We start from the raw sequence: 18,996 nt of genomic DNA on the forward strand, positions 1-18,996 counted from the left end.
AGCTCATCAGCTCATCAACATGTGTCAATATTTAGGATTGAGAAAACTCTGCAGCAACAATAGAGGAGACACATGAAGGCATAGTATTGATACTGATCAATCAATCAATAATGACAAGTTGTGAGTTTATACACACTACAGGACAAACTTACAGTATATATGGACATATATTTGACATCATCTCAGACTTTCTCTGTCAACTCATCACACAGGAATAATAAGTCGTCATGGAAACATTGAATGAAAACACATGAAAACAAGTGATGTGATGATGAGATTTTTATTGTGTGTAAAGACAGAAACAACATTGAAACAGTGAGAGAAGCTGCTAAATCTTGTTAGTGAAACATGTGAAATGAGAGAGAGAGAGCAGCAGAGGAAAAGCAGCAGCAGAGTCCCAGTGATCAGCTCAGGACTGGGAACACTGGTCTCTCCTCAGTGTCTCTGAGAGCCCAGTCTGGGAGCCCTGGGTGGCCTCACAGGTCACAGAGCCCAGCTTCCTCCACTGGTCTGCAGGGAGCCTCAGGGTGCTGCTCCAGCTGTAGAGGCCGTCCTTCCCCAGCACCCCGGGGCTCCTGCTCTCCTCCCAGCTGCTGCTGCTGCTGCTGCTGCTGCTGCTGCCGTCCACCTTCCAGACCAGACTCCAGTCTGAGGGGAAGCCCTTGTTGGCCAGGCACATGAGCGTGGCCTTCCCCTGCTGCTGCAGCTCCTCACTGGAGGGGGGCAGCACCGTCAGGGTGGGGGCCACATCACCTAGGAGACACACACACCACATCAAGAAAGTTTTGGTTCAGTTTTTCACTTCCCTCTCTCAGCACAGTAACCATAGCAACCGACAGGCATCACTGCTGAACCATGGCAACAGACAGGTTTCAGTACTAAAGATAAAAAGGTCAAAGTTCCTCTCATGTCTTCATGTTTCATCTGGATTTTTACACTTCAAATATCTATGAACAAATGTCAGAAATGTCAGATTGAAATAGTTTTACAGCGTCTGAAATATTATTGATGTAAAACACTAAAGACTGAGATGGAATCTGTTGACTTTGTTGATTCAAGGACATTATGAGCCACAAACAAGTGAGCAGCACATTTCAACATCACACATCTCTGAATCCAAAAGAAGCAGCTTCATGTGTTCAACAGGAGAAATGAAGAATCAAACAGAGAGTTGAAAGTCATCTGGATCAGCCCAGTGGAAATTGACATCTCCTCCAAATGTTCACACACACAAATCACAAGCTGAAGTGATGAGACAATATTGAAGAGTTGATGAGAAACTTCCTTCCAACATCCAGTCTGGTTCCTCCAGCAAAAGTCCAGCACAGTGATACAAAGTGACTGAGTGCTGCTCCAAAAAGCTCTCAGTGTAGAGAGACACGGCTCGGACTCTGTCTGACTCAACTCCAACTACAAGTCCTCAACTTTCTGTCCTCCAAACATCTGATGACATGATTTCTATTCTGGACCAAACACTGACAATGTTCTCATTCATCATTTACGCTTTAAAGACTCAACTCTAGTTTCTGATGTGGCCACAACATTTCAGGGAAAAATATCAAGTCAATGAAGACGTCAAATCACACATTTTAGTTTCTAGATCCAAATCAAAGTGTGACAGACTAAATATTCTTAGTCACATAATAAAATACATCAAAAATTCAACTTACTTCCAACATCCAGTCTGGTTCCTCCACCGAACGTGTACCACAGTGATACAAAGTGACTGAGCCGTCGTACAAAAACCTCTGACTGTAGAGACACGGCTCTCTGACTCTGACAACAACACACTCTACTTAGCACTTCCTCTTTTTAATAACATTATATCTGACAATTATTCATATTTTTCTAAATAATAAATATTCTTATATATTTATATTTTTCAGTGGATTTCAAATCAAAGTTGATCTTTCTAGCATCAAATACAAACATACAAAAAGTGGTTTTACAATCAGTTTAATTGCAGATTTCAATTCAAATCCATATAAAGTGACATATTTCCAATCAATACACTGATCAACTGATTGATCCATTGATAATCATGATGATGAGACTGATCCCAGTCCCTGTTGGAGTCAGTCAGAGCATTTCCATAGAGAGCCACTTTGCATCAGCAGCACCATGCTCCAGTGCTCTGGGAGAGTTTATAGTCCTGAGAGTTGAAGACTGGATGACTGACAGCTGTCCTTCATGACAACACAAGACACAGAAATCCTCCTCATCAAAAACATGACTTTGGTCTCCGTCCTCATCTGGACTCTCCTCTGCTGCTGCTTCACAGGTAAAGTCCAGAGAATCCAACTCCTCTATCAACATCTGTCCCTCTGAAATGAAGCCCACAAAACCAGGACTCTGTTTGATGTTTCTGTCTCTGTGTCCTCAGAGTCCAGAGGTCAGGTCACAGTGACTCAGTCTGGAGCAGTGAGCTCTGCTGTCGGAGCCTCAGTCACCATCACCTGTAGAGTCAGTCGTCAGGTTCCGAGCTGTAACAGTGCTTATTGTTTACACTGGTACCAGCAGAAAGAAGGAGAAGCTCCTAAACTGCTCATTTACTACACAAATCGTAGACAATCAGGGATTCCAGGTCATTTTACAGGCAGTGGATCTGGGACTGACTTCACTCTGAGCATCAGTGGAGTCCAGGCTGAAGATGCAGCAGTTTACTACTGTCAGAGTTTTCATGTTATCAACAGTCAAGCTGTGTTCACACAGTGAAAAAGCGTCGTACAAAAACCTCCCTCAGTCAAAGTGAACAGAAACTGAACTGATGCTGCAGCTGGAAGATACTGCAGAGACTGATACAGTTCACTGAGGACACACACGCGCGCGCACACACACACACACACACACACACACACACACACACACACACACACACACACACACACACACACACACACACACACACACACACACACACACACACACACACACACACACACACACACACACACACACACACACACACACACACACACACACACACACACACACACACACACACACACACACACACACACACACACACACACGTACGGGTGGTTTATAAGGTCTTTTTTCCCATACCAGTTCATACCATGGTTTATGGAGGCACCACTTTCCTGTGGTTGTAGAGAGCTGTAACAAACATTAAGCTGGTATTTCTGAATTTAGAAAAATTCCCCACTATTCAGAATTCAATTCTAGTAAAAGAATCTGGAGATATGAAGGCCTGACATTCTACAGGACTGTGAGGACGGGGCGGGAGGAGGCGTTTCCAGACATGAATATGACTTAGGAGGACCATCCTGGTATATCGAGACATTACTCATACACATACACAAGCCTATCAAACCCTTAGTTATGAGGACCAACCTGCTATAACTGGACATCACTCATACACATACACAAGCCTATCAAACCCTTAGTTATGAGGACCAACCTGCTATAACTGGACATTACTCATACACATACACAAGCCTATTAAACCCTTAGTTGTGAGGACCAACCTGCTATAACTGGACATTACCTATACTATACAAGATATATACAAGGTATACAGAAGGGAACAACCACTGGGCTAAAACGGGGCTGTATATACACTAAAAAATGGGTATTTAATTGTTCTAAAATTTGAGTTTGGCACCTGAAAGGAGCACTCTACAGGAGGTTGATTAAGTTTGTGATTTATTTTCATGAGTAACATAACGTTTCTAAAATTATAAAAATAAGTATTTATACTTGTTGTATAATCACACATACAAACTACCAGGAAAAAACCTTTCTTTGTGAGGACCACCTTCGCTGTCTCTACCACCTTCATCGCCTTCATTGTCCCCGATGCTGTCATCATCTCCCTCAGCTTGACTGTCTTCCTCGTCTTCGTCATCTCCATCATCCTGCTCACCTTCGTCCAGCTCTAGGTCCAATTCATCTACAGAAAAGCATATTTGATGCAAAAAATAAATATCATTGTTGTTGCAGGTCTGTACTTCTGACATGTTATTTTTGGTATAATTTACCAAAACACACAGTGTTATGGTATATACAGTATATTCCAGGGCTGTATTTACATCCTACCAATTCAGAAAATGAACAAAATGCTGCATACAACTTTGTTACTTTTATCAGTCTCACTCATTTGTTGAATTTATACCAGGGGTCTCCAACCTTTTTTCCTCTGAGAGCTACTTTTGGAAATTGAAAATGGCCGAGAGCTACACTGTAACATTAAAGCAGATATCAGCTTCACGGCCGTTTCGGCTAATGCTGCGTTCAAGGCAGGCTTTTGAAACCGTAAGTTACAGCTTCAAGTCACAACTACGACTTGGTAGCGTTCCAGGTAACCCGTAGCTCGTGTTTTTACCATCCTGTTGTCTGTGAAAGTTCCCTATAACGGCCACTCGTAACTTCCGACCCGTGAACTCGTACCAGATCGAACTGGTATGACTTCACAGGAAGGAAAAACACAAAGTACGAGTTTCTTTGAACGCACCATGAGTTAGCAGCCCCCGCCCTTGTCAGGCATCAATTGGTCCTCGTGCTACGTCACCACATTCACGCGCATCCCTTGGCTGCACACACAGCCCTTCATGCCGTTCTCTCTCCTCATTGGATAACACTTGTATCCCACAAGGAAAATTTTCTCCTCGGGTTACAGCAGAGCAGAGTGACGGAGAGACTCGTGTTTAGGCTGAAATACTTCATGTAAGTGATTGCTGACGGAAAATAGGACTATTTAGGACTTATATTAACAAAAACATTCCACTGATATCTGCTTTAACTCTTTACGTTCGTAAAATCTGTGTTTCCCACTCTTCAAGCAAATAGTAGCCTATTTAAGCCTCTATAATACACAATACTAAAATTTTCTACTCGATATCAACACTCAGGAATCTCTCTCTCTCTCTAACGTCCTCTCCCACTACAGCTGAATTCTTCTAGTACCTCCTCAGTGGGGCGGGGTTGTGGCGGGGCGATGGCGGGTCCACATTGTCTCTCTTTTTTTCGAGCCTCTCATCAGCAGAGGAAACATGATCATCTAGTGCTCCCCATCCTAGGCAGGAAAAAAGAAACCTTTATATTAAACCAAAAGAATCCATAACTGAAATGTGTTAGTGTTGAATTGTGACATGAACAAAGTCAGTTAAAATGGTATAATAGACAATTTCCATACCAGGACAAGGAAAATTGGAAATGTGGAATATAAAGTTTTAACCATGTCACTACACTATAATATATTGATTAAGCACATGTCTGTAATGTTAAACTTAACATCTTAAAAACTATGAAAACTGAACAACAAATATATCTTGATTTTTAAATAACTAGAATATAATAGGGACATAACGGTATCAGTAATACCAAAAGTCACGATAAGAAAAGTGACTCAATATTATCGTGGGCATGTACAATAAGAAATTATGGTGCTTCTGGTAAATACTGCAGTTTCAATGTGAGACGGTTGTCCATGTCTCGCGTCAGCCGACTGTTAAAGGATTAGTTGGCTAGTTGGCTGGGGTCACGGAAATAAAGCGTTTTGCTTCTCAAAACAATATGCGTTCAAAAGAGTGAAAGTTGGACCCACAGCTATTGACCCCTTGCAGCTACGTCACAATTAGAACGTTACGCGAGAGGCGACGCCATGACGGACGGCAGAAAGTGCTCAGTGATAATGTACTGCTCCATAGACTGTATGGTGCCGTCCAACAATGTGGCTCGATCACTTCACACTACAACCTCACAGCATTATCACTTATTTAAAATAGAATATCTACTCATCTGTTGCAATATTCTGTTTGTTTTTTTGTTATTCACCGTAGAATATCTCAGTTTTCTGTGCTTTTTCCACTGCTAAGGAGCTAACGTCAGTCAGTGCCACACTCCCCATACAGCAGCTGCTCCTGTCTTTGCTGCTGCTAACTACAGTTAACGGACCTGGAAATTAAAACCTGGTCCGACCCGTGGGTGTTGAAGACCTGACCCGACGTCTGTATAATTAGTGATCATTCTCTGATTAAAGCCGGCTGTAAAATAAAAGAAAACGGGAAGCCGTCTTCGTTGTAATCGCCGCGATCCGCCGGCGGCAACTACGTTGTGACGGTGCTACGTTTAATACGAGCGTTAGCTGTTGTTAGCCACAGCATGTAGCTCAGCTAGTTAGCTTAAACTGTGTTTACATCGACTATACACTGTAGATAAACTAACTTATAATGGCATCGATAACGTGTCTGTATATCTTCACACTGGTCCTGTTGCTCATGTAACCCCGCTGCCAGTGGCCAGCCCCCGGTTCTTAGCTCTAGACCAGCTAGGAGTTGGTGCTTGGGACCAGTTTTAAGAACCAATAACCGGTTCTTAAGCGGTGGAAAAGCAAAGAACCGGTGCTAGTCAGGCTCTGGCTCCGAACCAGCACTGGAACCAGCTCAGTGGAAAAGGAGGGGAAACCCTACAACCACGGTATGTCACAAAACTATAACGCGCCCATTGAATTACATTGACGTTCACTGTTCTTTTGCCGTCTATCATGGCGTCCGCAGCTACCGCCGAGTGGAACGTGACGTCACGTGCAAGGGGTCAATAGCTGTGAGAGACAGGGTGACCAGGTGATGATCAGTAATGCAGCGCAGTGCGTGATGGAAGATCAGCCCGACAAATGTACACAGACTATCAGACAATCAGTACGATTATTTCCACTGTGCTCTGGCTCAGCTGACCGGTGGTCAGATGGCGGTTATAGATCTTCACATGTTGAACTCTTTTAAACAAAGGGCAGCCAAACGCCAGGCTAAAGAGAGAGAACTAGCGAGGCTCCTCTGTTCTTTTATTTTTTTCCAGCAGCACTGTCCGGTGCAGGTGATGCACGCTGTCTGTCTGTGTATGTTTGTCCGTCTGATCTTCCACCATGGACTGTGCTGCAACAATCACCCATCACTCTTTCTGCTCTAACCTCTTTTATACAGTCTATAGCTCTAACTCCATCTGGCGAAGTTCAGCATTACATAGCCTATTGAGGTTCATAAAGCTCTCCCTTTAGCTCTGTGCTAAAACAAGGGATGGCTTCATCACTTGTGTCATAATCAGATATGATTGAAACAGCAGTGAAACAGCTGATGGAAACGTGCACAGCTGTCTACAGGTGGCAGCGTGCAGTGATGCGATGGGAGAGAAAGTAGCACCAAGTGATTGCGAGGTCTGAGAGGAGCTCGTTTTTTTTCCCGACTTATAATGAACACACCATAAGTGTCGGGAGTCACTGTCGGGATGCGAGTAACAGCTGTAAACTAGTCCCTCTGCATATTAACAATGAGCCTGTCTGTCTCTCTGCCGGTGCCGCGGTCACACTGTGTGTTACAGGATTTATTAAAACACACAACGTAGTGTACGGATTGTTTGACAGTTTGTTTTGATACTACATGTTTTACCCGGTTTCTCTGTGTCCACTGCTATTTGATTTGCCACTCAGGCCTAGTCCACACGAGCCCGGGGATTTTTGAAACCAGAGTTTTGCTCCGCGTCCACACGAGTGGTGTAATAAAAACACTCCGTACACACGCAACTAGGGATGCACGATAGTTATCGGTCCGATAATTATCGGCCCGATATCAGGAAATTATGACGTCATTTCGATAAATCCGATATCATAACTTATCGGCCCGATAAGATTTATTATATATTTTTTGTCAGCACTGCGGTATGGGTCCTTTTTTTTTTTTTTTTACCAAGCGCTCTCACTCAGAGCGCTCTGCTCTGCTCCTACATGAGACCTGAATGCTGCGTTCAGGTGGCCTCCCTATAATCAGAAAAACAATTTTCTGACTGAAATCAGAATAGTCCCTCATTTCGTCAACTCGGTCATCATTTTGGTAGTTGCCGACTTGACTTGACTTGACTTGACTTGACTTGTCCCAATTACCCTTATTACACATAAACCATAGAAATATGAACATAAAAAGGTCTGAAGAACGGCTCGCAAAACGGGAACAGGGAACTTCTGTCAACACATGAACGCAGCACAGCGTGCGTACTGGGTTTGTAAACACAGAACATGACGGCGCTAATGTGGGGCGGTAATAAAGAAGACAGTTCGCTGGATATCTGTAATAAATGTTCAAATGAAGCTCCACGAGGAGGGAAAATAGCGCGAGCAAACCTGGTCAGTCACCTGAAACATGACGTCGCTCCGACGGAGTTTGTAAAGCTACGAGGACGATGCTAACGACGCTAGCAACATAAAGCTAACTGTAAGAAGCCACCGGGACACAAACACACAGACACACTCTCCCTCTCTCTCCCCCTCAACCACACACACACACCCCTGCACCCCCCCACCCCCTCTCACACAGACACTCTGTCTGTCTGTCTGTCTGTCTCTCCCCCTCTCTGAAAAGTTATTAATTTGTATGGAACCAGCCAAGCTTTTTTAACTTGTGGGATGCACTTTTCCCACTTTGTATTTATTTTAAATGAGTAAAATAAATAAATAAAACAATGCAAAGTATTTGCATCAGTTCTAGTCTTTTATTTTTATATCAATAAGTAATGCAGCTTATTTAAATAGATGCTCATTTGAGATATCAAATAGTTTTGTCTGATATCTTTTAGCAAATGTTTCAGTGTTTCCCCCAGAAAATGTGTTTGGGGGGGGGGGGGGGGGGGGGGGGGGGTTTGGCGCGCCGTATTAAGTTTCGCCACGCGCGCTGCTGTTATGCATGCGCGCTTCTCTGTGGTGTGTGTATGTGTGTGAGAGGATGCGGAGATGAATGAAGGCGCTCGTCCGACGGGGGGGGGGGGGGGGGGCGGCGGCGGCGGCGAATATCGCTACATTTTTAATTTTTTTAAGACGTTAGTTTAGGCGGCAGCTCATTGTTGTTAAGGCGGCCGCCTTAACAGGAAAGCGCTGCGGGAAACCCTGTGTTTGAAAGGCTTGTTAATAGAATATCTTCATTTAAAGAGTCCAGTGTTTCCTCTACATTCATTTAGCAGTGGCGCACCGCCACAGCTAAATCCTAGCCGCCGCTGCTTCAAATTTCTTTTTTTTCTTTTTTTTTTTAAATTGTCGCTAATCCACCACCGCCACATGCCTCCACCTTCACAGCAGAGTCCTGCACTGCACCTCGCGAGTAGCTACTAAGGTAAACTACAGATAACTATCTTGCTCAGTATCTACTCTTTGCACCCCCTCTGCACCTCGATGACAGACCACAGCCTGTTTTTCCGCAGAATCATTGAACTCAGGTGACAGAATGGAACAGAATGAACAGACTCAGGACAGATCAGTGGTCGCTGTTGCCGGTGTTTTTTTGTTTTTTTTTAATTAGCGGGTTTGATTCTCGTGTCGGACGTCGCGCTCAGTGCTGGTGGAAAAGCCGTCGGGCTTATGATGATGTTATTGTAGCGCATACAGTAAGTTTAACAGGACATATCCTCTACTGCGCTGTAACATAAACGTGCATAAACTCCCCCTCCTCTCCGCGGCCGTCCGCTGGTGCGAGTGGGAGGAGGGGTAACGGCGATGACGGCAGCGACACCGACAACGACGAGACGGCAGAACGATCCTGTGTAGGAGCTGTCCGTGCGGTTACTTAACCAAAAGTCTCCTGAAGAAGGCCCAGGTTATCAAACTAAGAGAAATATGACCTGTGATAGTTTGTTTGAATAGCAAAAATACATCATGACATGAAGTTGTCATGAAAAAAAAAAAGAGATGTTGATTCGGTGGAAACCCGGCTTTACAGGTGCGCGCGGGGGGGGGGGGGGGGGGATGGGTCTGGGGGTCTGAGCGCCACTCCTTAAAAAAATCCTAGAGGAAACACTGGAGTCAAAACTGTTTTTGGTTTGTTTATAGTATTGATGTCATGATATATGTTAGGTCCTCACTAGTCTTCCAAGTATGTTATCGGTTATCGGTATCGGCCTTCGGAAGCAGAAAGTTATCGGTTATCGATATCGGTTTCAAAAAAATGTTATCGTGCATCCCTACACGCAACCGTGGAATCCGCTACCAAGTGACGCAATGCACGTGTAATATGCCACAACCATAGACTGTGGCGATGTAAGGTAACAACTTCAGCTTTTCACTTCCCTGTCCTTCCTCTCTCTCTCTGCCCGTTTTAACTCCATCTGGCGAGGTTCAGCATCACATCAGGTACATTAAGGTCTCCATTTGGCTCCGTGCTAAAACAAGGGATGGCTTCATCACTTGTGTCATAATCAGATATGTTTATGTGAACTATCCGAGCAGTAAACTCCGTGAAACAGCTGATGGAAACACACAGCCGTCTACAGGCGGCAGCGTGCAGTGATACGGAGGGAGAGAAAATAGCACCAAGCGATTGCGAGGTCAGACTTTTTCGTGGACAACGGTTTTGTGATGCAAATGTATCACTCTTTTGAACGCATATTGTTTTGAGAAGCAAAACGCTTTATTTTTATAACCCCAGCCAACTAGCCGGACTACATTCGTCAACACCAAAACCAGACCGGAACTCTGCTGACGGGACACAGTCCGGGGAAAGTCACTGTCACAGCACGTAACTGGTGATGGGGACGCCACATAGATTCATGTCAAAAGACCCGAACTATCCCTTTAATCCTTTGGCTACTGGCAAAGGGGCTGTGAGCGACTGGTAGCTCGCGAGCAACGTGTTGGAGACCCCTGCTTTAACATAATCTTTAATATAATCCATAACCAACCTCTGCATCCTCATCTGTGAAGTATGAGGGCTTTGTCAGAAAGGTGTCCTCATAATTCAGGTGTGTCAGGTGAACATCTGACACACAGCACAGTTTGCTGCCTGATCAACATGAAAGGTGGGGGAGGGGACTGTCCTTGCAGGACACTGTGTCCTCACAGTCCTGCGCTGTGTCAGGTAGTTAACAACATTCAACAGTGTATGGACTCGTGAGCACTGTCATAGAACAGATTTATGATTGGATGTAAAAGCATGTCATCACAAGAGTACAGTCAACTTACAGAGTTATCCTTCGATGTTGCAGGATTGGAACCGACCCGTCATCCGGTCATCACTTCCACCAGTAGCTTCCTGTATGTGTGTGTGTGAGAATGACAATAACAAATCTGAGATTACTTTAAGCAGAAACAATACTCTTTCATTCCAAAAATCATCAGTAATGACACCGCCATGTTTACTGCAGAAATGTCAGTACTACAATAAAGACCTGAAGGATCAAAAGCATTTCTAACATATTAAAGCAAGTAACTGTGAAGGTACAAAGCACAACTTGCCTTTTCTGATGCTGCCTCGCTTTCATTGGCCTTCAGCCTTCAGGTCACATGGTGCTTCACAGGGTTCCTGAAATTGGACAGAGGAAATATAGTGTTGTCTCATCACGCCATCACTTAGTGGTCATGTAAAAGAAGACATGAAAAATTTGTCATGTGCAGATGTACACATGCCTACAATGACCAGGCTGGCCATCTACTACACCTAATGCTGTGAACCTGTTCAATATTCATTCATTAAATATCACACCCAAGAGCGGCAACAGCGCCCACTGATCTGTATCGAGACTGTTGTTATTCCTTCACCCGGGTCAAAGGATGCTGTGTGTAAAACCACGCTGTGGTGCAGACGATGGCCTTGCGACAACCTCGCCCCCGCTGAGGAGGAACTAGAAGAACTCAGCTGTAGTGGAAGAGCACCTTTACTGAGCCCAGCTGTGCCGTGCCGTGACTGTGTAGTCGAAAAGCGCCACAAGTCTCCTGAACCCTCCACTTGCAGTTGACTTGAAAATCGTCACTTACGCTGATTTTAATCTAAGTCCTCACAGGTGGAAGAATAGCTAAATGCACACAGGTTCCCCACACACTGTAATGATTGCTGCTTTAGGTTTTCCTGCAACAGTGAGGACTTAGACTAAAAACACAGTCTAAGGGCGCATTCACACCTGACCATTTGTTCCGAAACAGGGAGCGTTTACGTCATATATCGGTTCGTTTGGTCAGATGTGAACACAGCAATCGCGCTCGATGCGGAACAAAACAAGCAGGCCGAGATCGCTTGGGAGAGGCGGTCTCGGCTCGTTTCCATCCGAGCCCTGGAGCGGTTCGTTTGTAGTGAGAACGCAACCGACACATGTATCGGAACAAATTGACTGGTTACCTGGCAACCGGAGGAGGAGGACCACGGGCAACTGCCCCAAAAACATAATGGAGCATCAGCAGCGTGTCGTCTTGGCCTTAAAACAGGAAAGCCGGTGGCCAAAAGAAAAGAAAGACGCAAACTCAAGCCATGAGTCCACCAGCCTTTCCAAGCTGACCCGCGGCGATCAGCACCGGGCAGAGCTCCGCAAACAACCCCTATAACTAGTCATGCTACGCTGCCCGTTTACTAGAAGAAAAAAAGAGTCAAACTGTAGGGTGTTAGAGCAGTGGTTCTCAACCTTTTTGAGTCGCGACCCCCAATTTCACATGCACTGCTGTCCGCGACACCCCGCCCCAACACACAAACACACACACGCCGGTGTGAACGCATGATGGATAAAGCGCAGCGCTGTCCGCGGTGGGTTTTTTTTTTTGCCTTTTTAGTTCTTGATCCCTGCACTGAAAAAAATAATTGGCTGCTGTAGTTTTGTCTCCTTGGCCAATATTCCGACCTGGAGGTTTTCATCAGGGCAAAAGAACAAAACAAAGCGACGGAGTTTAAATAGATGCGGGTGGCGAGTTGATGCGGTGTCCACACACCCGGGCTGGTTTATGTGACATGCGAGGACCTGTCGGCGCAGGAGCGAGTGGAGCGTGGATGCAAGCCAATCTCCTTCAACCATGCACGGAAAAGGGGAATGACAAGAAAAGCTTTTCTAATTTATTAAGAAACAATGCCCAGGTCAGCAATGCATGCCAAGAAACATGTCGTTCATTCGTCCCCTCCAGTCACATCAACTGGGGTCGGGAGGGACCCCAAGGTTGAGAATGGCTGTGTTAGAGGACAATTCATCTGACATAACTATGACACCTGAAACTGAAAACACAGCTTGACCAACACAACCTGACCACCCCCCTCCCTGTCTCTCTCTCTCTCTCTCTCTCTCTCTCTCTCTCTCTCTCTCTCACGGGCAGTGACACGCTCTGTCATTCATTCACGTATCAGCACTGAGACAGCGGACAGCACGCTTGGTCACTAGCTAATAATAATAATAATAATAATAATAATAATAATAATAATAATAAATAATAATGTAGCCTATTAGACTACATTTGTAGCTATAGCACATTATAGGCACACTTCAAGGTCTCGCCCCAGCCATAAACCAGTCAGCTTGGGCATTTTTTTTAATTGAACTTCAACTAAATACTCGTCTGCCCAAATATTAATAAGAAATTGAACCTCCTCACTACTGCAAGTCAGCCCGCGGTTCATTGTTGCCATTGTTGCTGATCAGCTGATGGGGTGTTGTTAGGGCCGTTGCTATGGCGCTGTTCCACAGCGCAAAGCGCTGTACCGCTTTAGAATCATGCAATGTGAACACAAACGGCCCAGAAAAAAGAACGCAACAGTTGTATCGGTTTAGTTGCTGAATCGGAACAACTGCAGGTGTGAAAACGCCCTAAGTGATGCTTTCAATTGTGGTGATTGCAGGAGGCTTGGATGAAGTTACACAAGCAGTTCGGAGCCATTTTAAGATTTTCAGGGGCTGGTTTACTACTTCTTTTTTTGTTTTACAGAATTGGTTTCCTTTGATATTTCAGAAAGTGTTGGTGGATTAAAAAAACTTCTTAGATAATGAGGATAATGATGTTAGTATGTGAACCGCTGTGTGCGAATGTGGGGTAGGGGGTTGGCTAACGTCACATGAGAGCACACGTCATCCACCCTCATCCTCAAGTGGATGACGTGTCGTGTGCTTCCCCCTCTTGATGCTCTATGGTCTGTTTCCAATATCCATGTGCCTTTCAATTAACTATTCTTTATTGAATCAATTACTCTTAGTATTAATAGCCTTTGTGTTTTTTCAGCTACTTTTATTAGAAACTAACTTCTTAATTCTTTACTTTTACACCAGGCTACAATTTTAAAGGGATAGTTCAATATTTGCCTATTGCCACAATCCATATAGTCTTAGGAGTAGGTTTGTTACCTTTGTCTCTGCAAGCTGGTTTGAGATCGGCGGGGCAGAGACGAGGTACATGGTACCTTCCGCTTTCCTCAAATACGCAATCTAACAACTCCAAAATGCTCTGGTGGACAAGTTGTGACCTGCACATTCACCAGGCTATGAGATAATCATGTATAATTATGTGACATTACAACACATGAAGCAAATACTATGAACTACTTGCACTTTTAAAGTGGAAATGAAGCAGCCAGCCAATTTAACATAATTCATTAAATGGATTCCCAGTGTGCTTAAAATTAGGCAAACTAACACATGAAACACAAGCATTTAGGAGAAAATGGGAGTTAAAAATTGCATGTTTTAGCTAGTGCGCCGCCATCTTGTCGTTCGACTGTCCGTGACGTCACAGGGTTGGTTGCCTGCGTTGGCTGACAGCCACAGACAGTGAAAGTGAAGGACATAGCTACAGACAGAGACGGTAAAACATGAAACTGTGGAGGCACTGGATTAGAAGAGACTCAGAGGAGACCTCTACTGTGTTGCTCCTTCTGTGAACTAGTTTTACAGTGTTAAAAACTAGAAAAAAAACCTCTGTTTTCATTAACTGCCGCTAATAAGGAGCCACAGCAGCAGCGGAGCTGTTATCAAGACTCCTCTGCTGATCTTGGTGTGATCATTTCTACAGCATGTTTACATCCAGTCTGGATGTGATCCACAGGAAACTTCTGATCAACCCTGAAAGTTGATCATTCACCGGATCAACCAACAACAACCTGACGTTACTCCGACAGTTTTCAGTTTCTCTGCCTCAGCCCGTCCTCCCCCGACCGGCCCACGTTCACACCGTGATAAGCATCGGTCACCGCGGGGAGAGAGACTGGACCCTCTGGTCCCACACCGAGGAGCCTTCACAACCTCACACACACACACACAGCAGCGATCTGATGGCATCTGATAACATCGGTATTAACAGTAATAGCGCCCATCACCATAAAATAAGAAGGGAAAATGACTTCAAAATCTCTGATCTCATCCTCCACACCCAGCCCTCAGCAGAAGTATGAGGGCTTTGTCAGAAAGGTGTCCTCATAATTCAGGTGTGTCTGACATCTGACACACAGCACAGTTTGCTGCCTGATCAACATGAAACGTGGGGGAGGGGACTGTCCTTGCAGGACACTGTGTCCTCACAGTCCTGTGCTGTGTCAGGTAGTTAACAACATTCAACATTATTCAAACTGAATGTTTCATATTCAAACAATAAATATGTCTTACCTTTACTCCAGGTGTCCAAATCAGTCAGCAGCAGCAGTCATCCAGCTCCAACTGTTTAATAATCCACCGATTATTCCCGTTTACATAGCGTTCCTCATCTATGGCAGCCAGCGTGGTGCTTCATTCATTTGCATTGTGTTGAAAAAAAGAAAAGAAAAAGTTTCAGCTAACGTTAGCTTTAGCTTCAGCTCCTGACAGGAGAGGCTGACAGAGGAGACGGTGGAGCCTCTCCGCTGTCGGTACCGAGTCCAGACCACAGTCCAGAGGACCAGACAGTCCGACACACCGCAGACCGTGTCCGTGTGGAAGTAACGTTGCACCGGGAGAAAACAAAGCGGTGGAACCGGACAACACAGGTTCGGTTGATCAGAAACACGGCTATTGCCGCTGCTAAAAAAACTTTTTTCAACACAATGCAAATGAATGAAACGCGCTGGCCGCGAGGAACGTGATGTAAAAGGGAATAATGGAGCTGGATGACTGCTGCTGCTGCTGACTGATTTGGACACCTGGAGTAAAGGTAAGACATATTTATTGTTTGAATAGTCATCTGCTGAGGGCTGGGTGTGGAGGATGAGATCAGAGATTTTGAAGTCATTTTCCCTTCTTATTTTATGGTGATGGGCGCTATTACTGTTACCGATGTTATCAGATGCCATCAGATGCCATGTGTGTGTGTGAGGTTGTGAAGGCTCCTCGGTGTGGGACCAGAGGGTCCAGCCTGTCTCCTGTCTCCAGACTGGATGTAAACATGCTGTAGAAATGATCACGTGGCTCCTTATTAGCGGCAGTTAAAGAAAACAGAAGTTTTTTTCTAGTTTTTAACACTGTAAAACTAGTTCACAGAAGCAACACAGTAGAGGTCTCCTCTGAGTCTCTTCTAATCCAGTGCCTCCACAGTTTCATGTTTTACCGTCCCTGTCTGTAGCTATGTCCTTCACTTTCACTGTCTGTGGCTGTCAGCCAACGCAGGCAACCAGCCCTGTGACGTCACGGACAGAACTAATGCAAAACGTCAAACTAAACTTAACATTTCTCCTTAATGGTTACATTTCATGTGTTAGTTTGACAATTTTTAAGTACAGTGGAAAACAGTTTAATGAACTATGTGTATTTGGCTGGCTGCTTCACCTCCACTTTAAAATCCCTCCACTCAGCAGTCATGTCTGGAATAAAGTTTCGGCTGCATTTGCCTCGTAAACAACTCTGTGTCGTAATGTTACTTGATTATTTCATATCATGGAGAATGTGCAGGTCACAACTTGTCCACCAGAGCATTTTGGAGTTGTTGGATTGTGTAGTTGAGAAAAAAACGGAGGTACTGTGTGCCTCATCTCTGCCCGTGGATTTCAGAACATGCACTAGCAATTAAGGTAATGAACCTACAGCTATGACTATAGGGAATATGGCAATGTGCGAATTTACCAAAATGTTGAACTATCCCTTTAAGGTGACTACACTAGGAGAAACAAACATTAATATATTGGATGAAAAATGTACCTTTTATACTTGTTAATAAACCTTACCTCTAGGAAGGCTTTATCCTCTCCTTGAACAACATGTTCCAGTGCATCCTGGTCAGGAGTCTTTCTCCTCCTCCTCCTCCTCTTCTCAGTCATCTTTCCTGTAATAATGTCCAGATAATAACATAAATTTTAAACAAGCTTTAATAATTGCCATGTTGCATTCACATTCATTTGAACATTGAAACTGTTGAGTGAGCTATAGCCAAACTGATGTGCCAAACTCACATCAGACATCGCTCTCTACATTAAACATGTTTAAATCAGGTCAACTGGACTAGACTAGACACCAGACTAGTTTACACAAACGGATGAAGCATTTGATCAGGAAAAATAAGGAGGACTGGCTCATTGCTGTTTTTTTCTCAACATAATCACATGGCATTTGCATACAATCATTGCAGCATTTACAGCAAATTAAATAAACCTGCACAAGCTCAGCCCACAAACCTGAAGTTAACCCTCATTAACACAACGTCCATTTCCACCTCGATCATTCCCTGAATGTTTGATCATCAGAAAACGACATGTTATTTCTTCATTCACCTCCATGTTGCTCAGTCTCCCCTCCCTCCTCTCTGCAGCCTGATCTCATGTGAACGCAGCTGACCCGACGTTACTTTAATGACGTTTCTCTCCGCGACTCCTCACCTAACAAACACATGGCTAATTTGCATATGATTGATTTTGCATTTACGGGAAATTATAACATTGCGCAGTTATATTCCACTAACCTGAAGTCTTCCTTCATTAACACTACGTCTATTTCCACCTCAGTCATTCACTGAATGTTTGTTATTCACCTCCATGTTGCTCAGAGCCCCCCTCCCTCCTCCTCCCTCCTCCTCCCTGCAGCTTGATCTCACGTGAACCAGCTGATCTGACTTTACTTTAATGACGTTTCTCTCCGCGAGGGCTTCACCCCACAAACGTACTACGAAAAGCTTAAAACTTGTTTCCACATGTCGCTGGGATGCATCAACTAGGAGACGGGCTGATGGACATTTTGTTTGGCTGAGCGAGACAGGCCTACAGAGTGAATGGAGAGAGGGAGAGAGCGACATTGAAAATCAATAAAAAGAGCGAGCGTCGATCAGAAGAAGAAAACAGCTAATCAGAGAAATGTACCGTAGTTTTCAGTTTGTTTGTCTTTCACAAGTGTCTCTGGTGTCTTACAGTAAGGCAGGCAGTGTCCCCCTCTGTCTCAGCAGGCTAGTGTTGTTAAATGGCCGGACTGATCCAGACGGTCCAGGCTTCATTAACCATAGTTAGACCAGCTTGGCTTTTAATTTGCAGGCTCCCCGAGCAAACCCGACGCGATTTCAACTATGCTTTAATTCGTAAAATAGCTTGTAACTTGTATGCTTTCATTCATAGTTCAGGTAGCTCGGCTAAGAGTTTATACCCTGACCTAAAAACACGGCAGTACCGTCGATATTTCAGCTCGGTAGAAGAGAATTAACAATGAGAGCGAACGACCATGACAATAACAAACCAACAATTTTCCAATAAGCAAACGTTAACTACTATTAAACATTAGATCCTTACCTCTTCGGCGTCTTCCTCATTAATCCACTCATCAGAATAACCTGCAGCTGCTGGTGGGAGGAGTTCTCCGCTGCAGAGCGTCCAGAGCCGACGTTTCCGGGTTCAGCCAATCACTGAGCAGAACCTGCCTAGACCGACATCCGCGGCAGCCATTCACTGAGCAGAACGTCACTGACGCACGCAGCCAATGACTTCTGGTCATTTTGTGTGTGGGGTGGCGGGAAATCGTGTATGAATCCAAGTGGCGCGAAAAAAAAACCGTGTGTATGACTTTGTGTATCATACACAAAAAAGTCCGATGACCGTATTTGTCGGGACATGTCGAGAAAAAGCGGGAGGAAGTTATTTGCATCATGCTAAGTGCTTCTACGCTGCGAGACTTATGAGGACATCGCAACTGTCCTAACAATTACGGTATGTCCTTATAATGTCGGTGCGTAAACGGATGAAATGTCCTCATATACAGGTGAAACCAACGCACACACACACACACACACACACACACACACACACACACACACACACACACACACACACACACACACACACACACACACACACACACACACACAGCAGTTTCTCTTCCTCCATT

At 44.6% G+C, this 18,996-nt stretch overlaps 1 long non-coding RNA gene and 1 gene segment (V, D, J or C); both read right to left on the reverse strand.

Annotated features, from left to right (window-relative positions):
• Positions 1–283: 283 nt before the first annotated feature.
• On the reverse strand, positions 284–3,811 carry LOC310992290 (Ig kappa-b4 chain C region-like). The segment is given in 3 exons: positions 3,749–3,811; positions 1,671–1,776; positions 284–753 (listed from the first exon to the last, which is right to left on the reverse strand).
• A 43-nt stretch (positions 3,812–3,854) lies between these two features.
• Positions 3,855–16,938, reverse strand: LOC310992145. The gene is made up of 5 exons (XR_014595665.1): positions 16,860–16,938; positions 11,224–11,294; positions 10,955–11,020; positions 4,927–5,035; positions 3,855–3,913 (listed from the first exon to the last, which is right to left on the reverse strand). It is a non-coding gene; the product is annotated as an uncharacterized lncRNA (long non-coding RNA).
• Between the last annotated feature and the right edge of the window lie 2,058 nt (positions 16,939–18,996).

This window comes from Trachurus trachurus (genome assembly GCF_905171665.1).
Source record: "Trachurus trachurus genome assembly, chromosome: 10".
Lineage (NCBI taxonomy): Eukaryota > Metazoa > Chordata > Actinopteri > Carangiformes > Carangidae > Trachurus > Trachurus trachurus.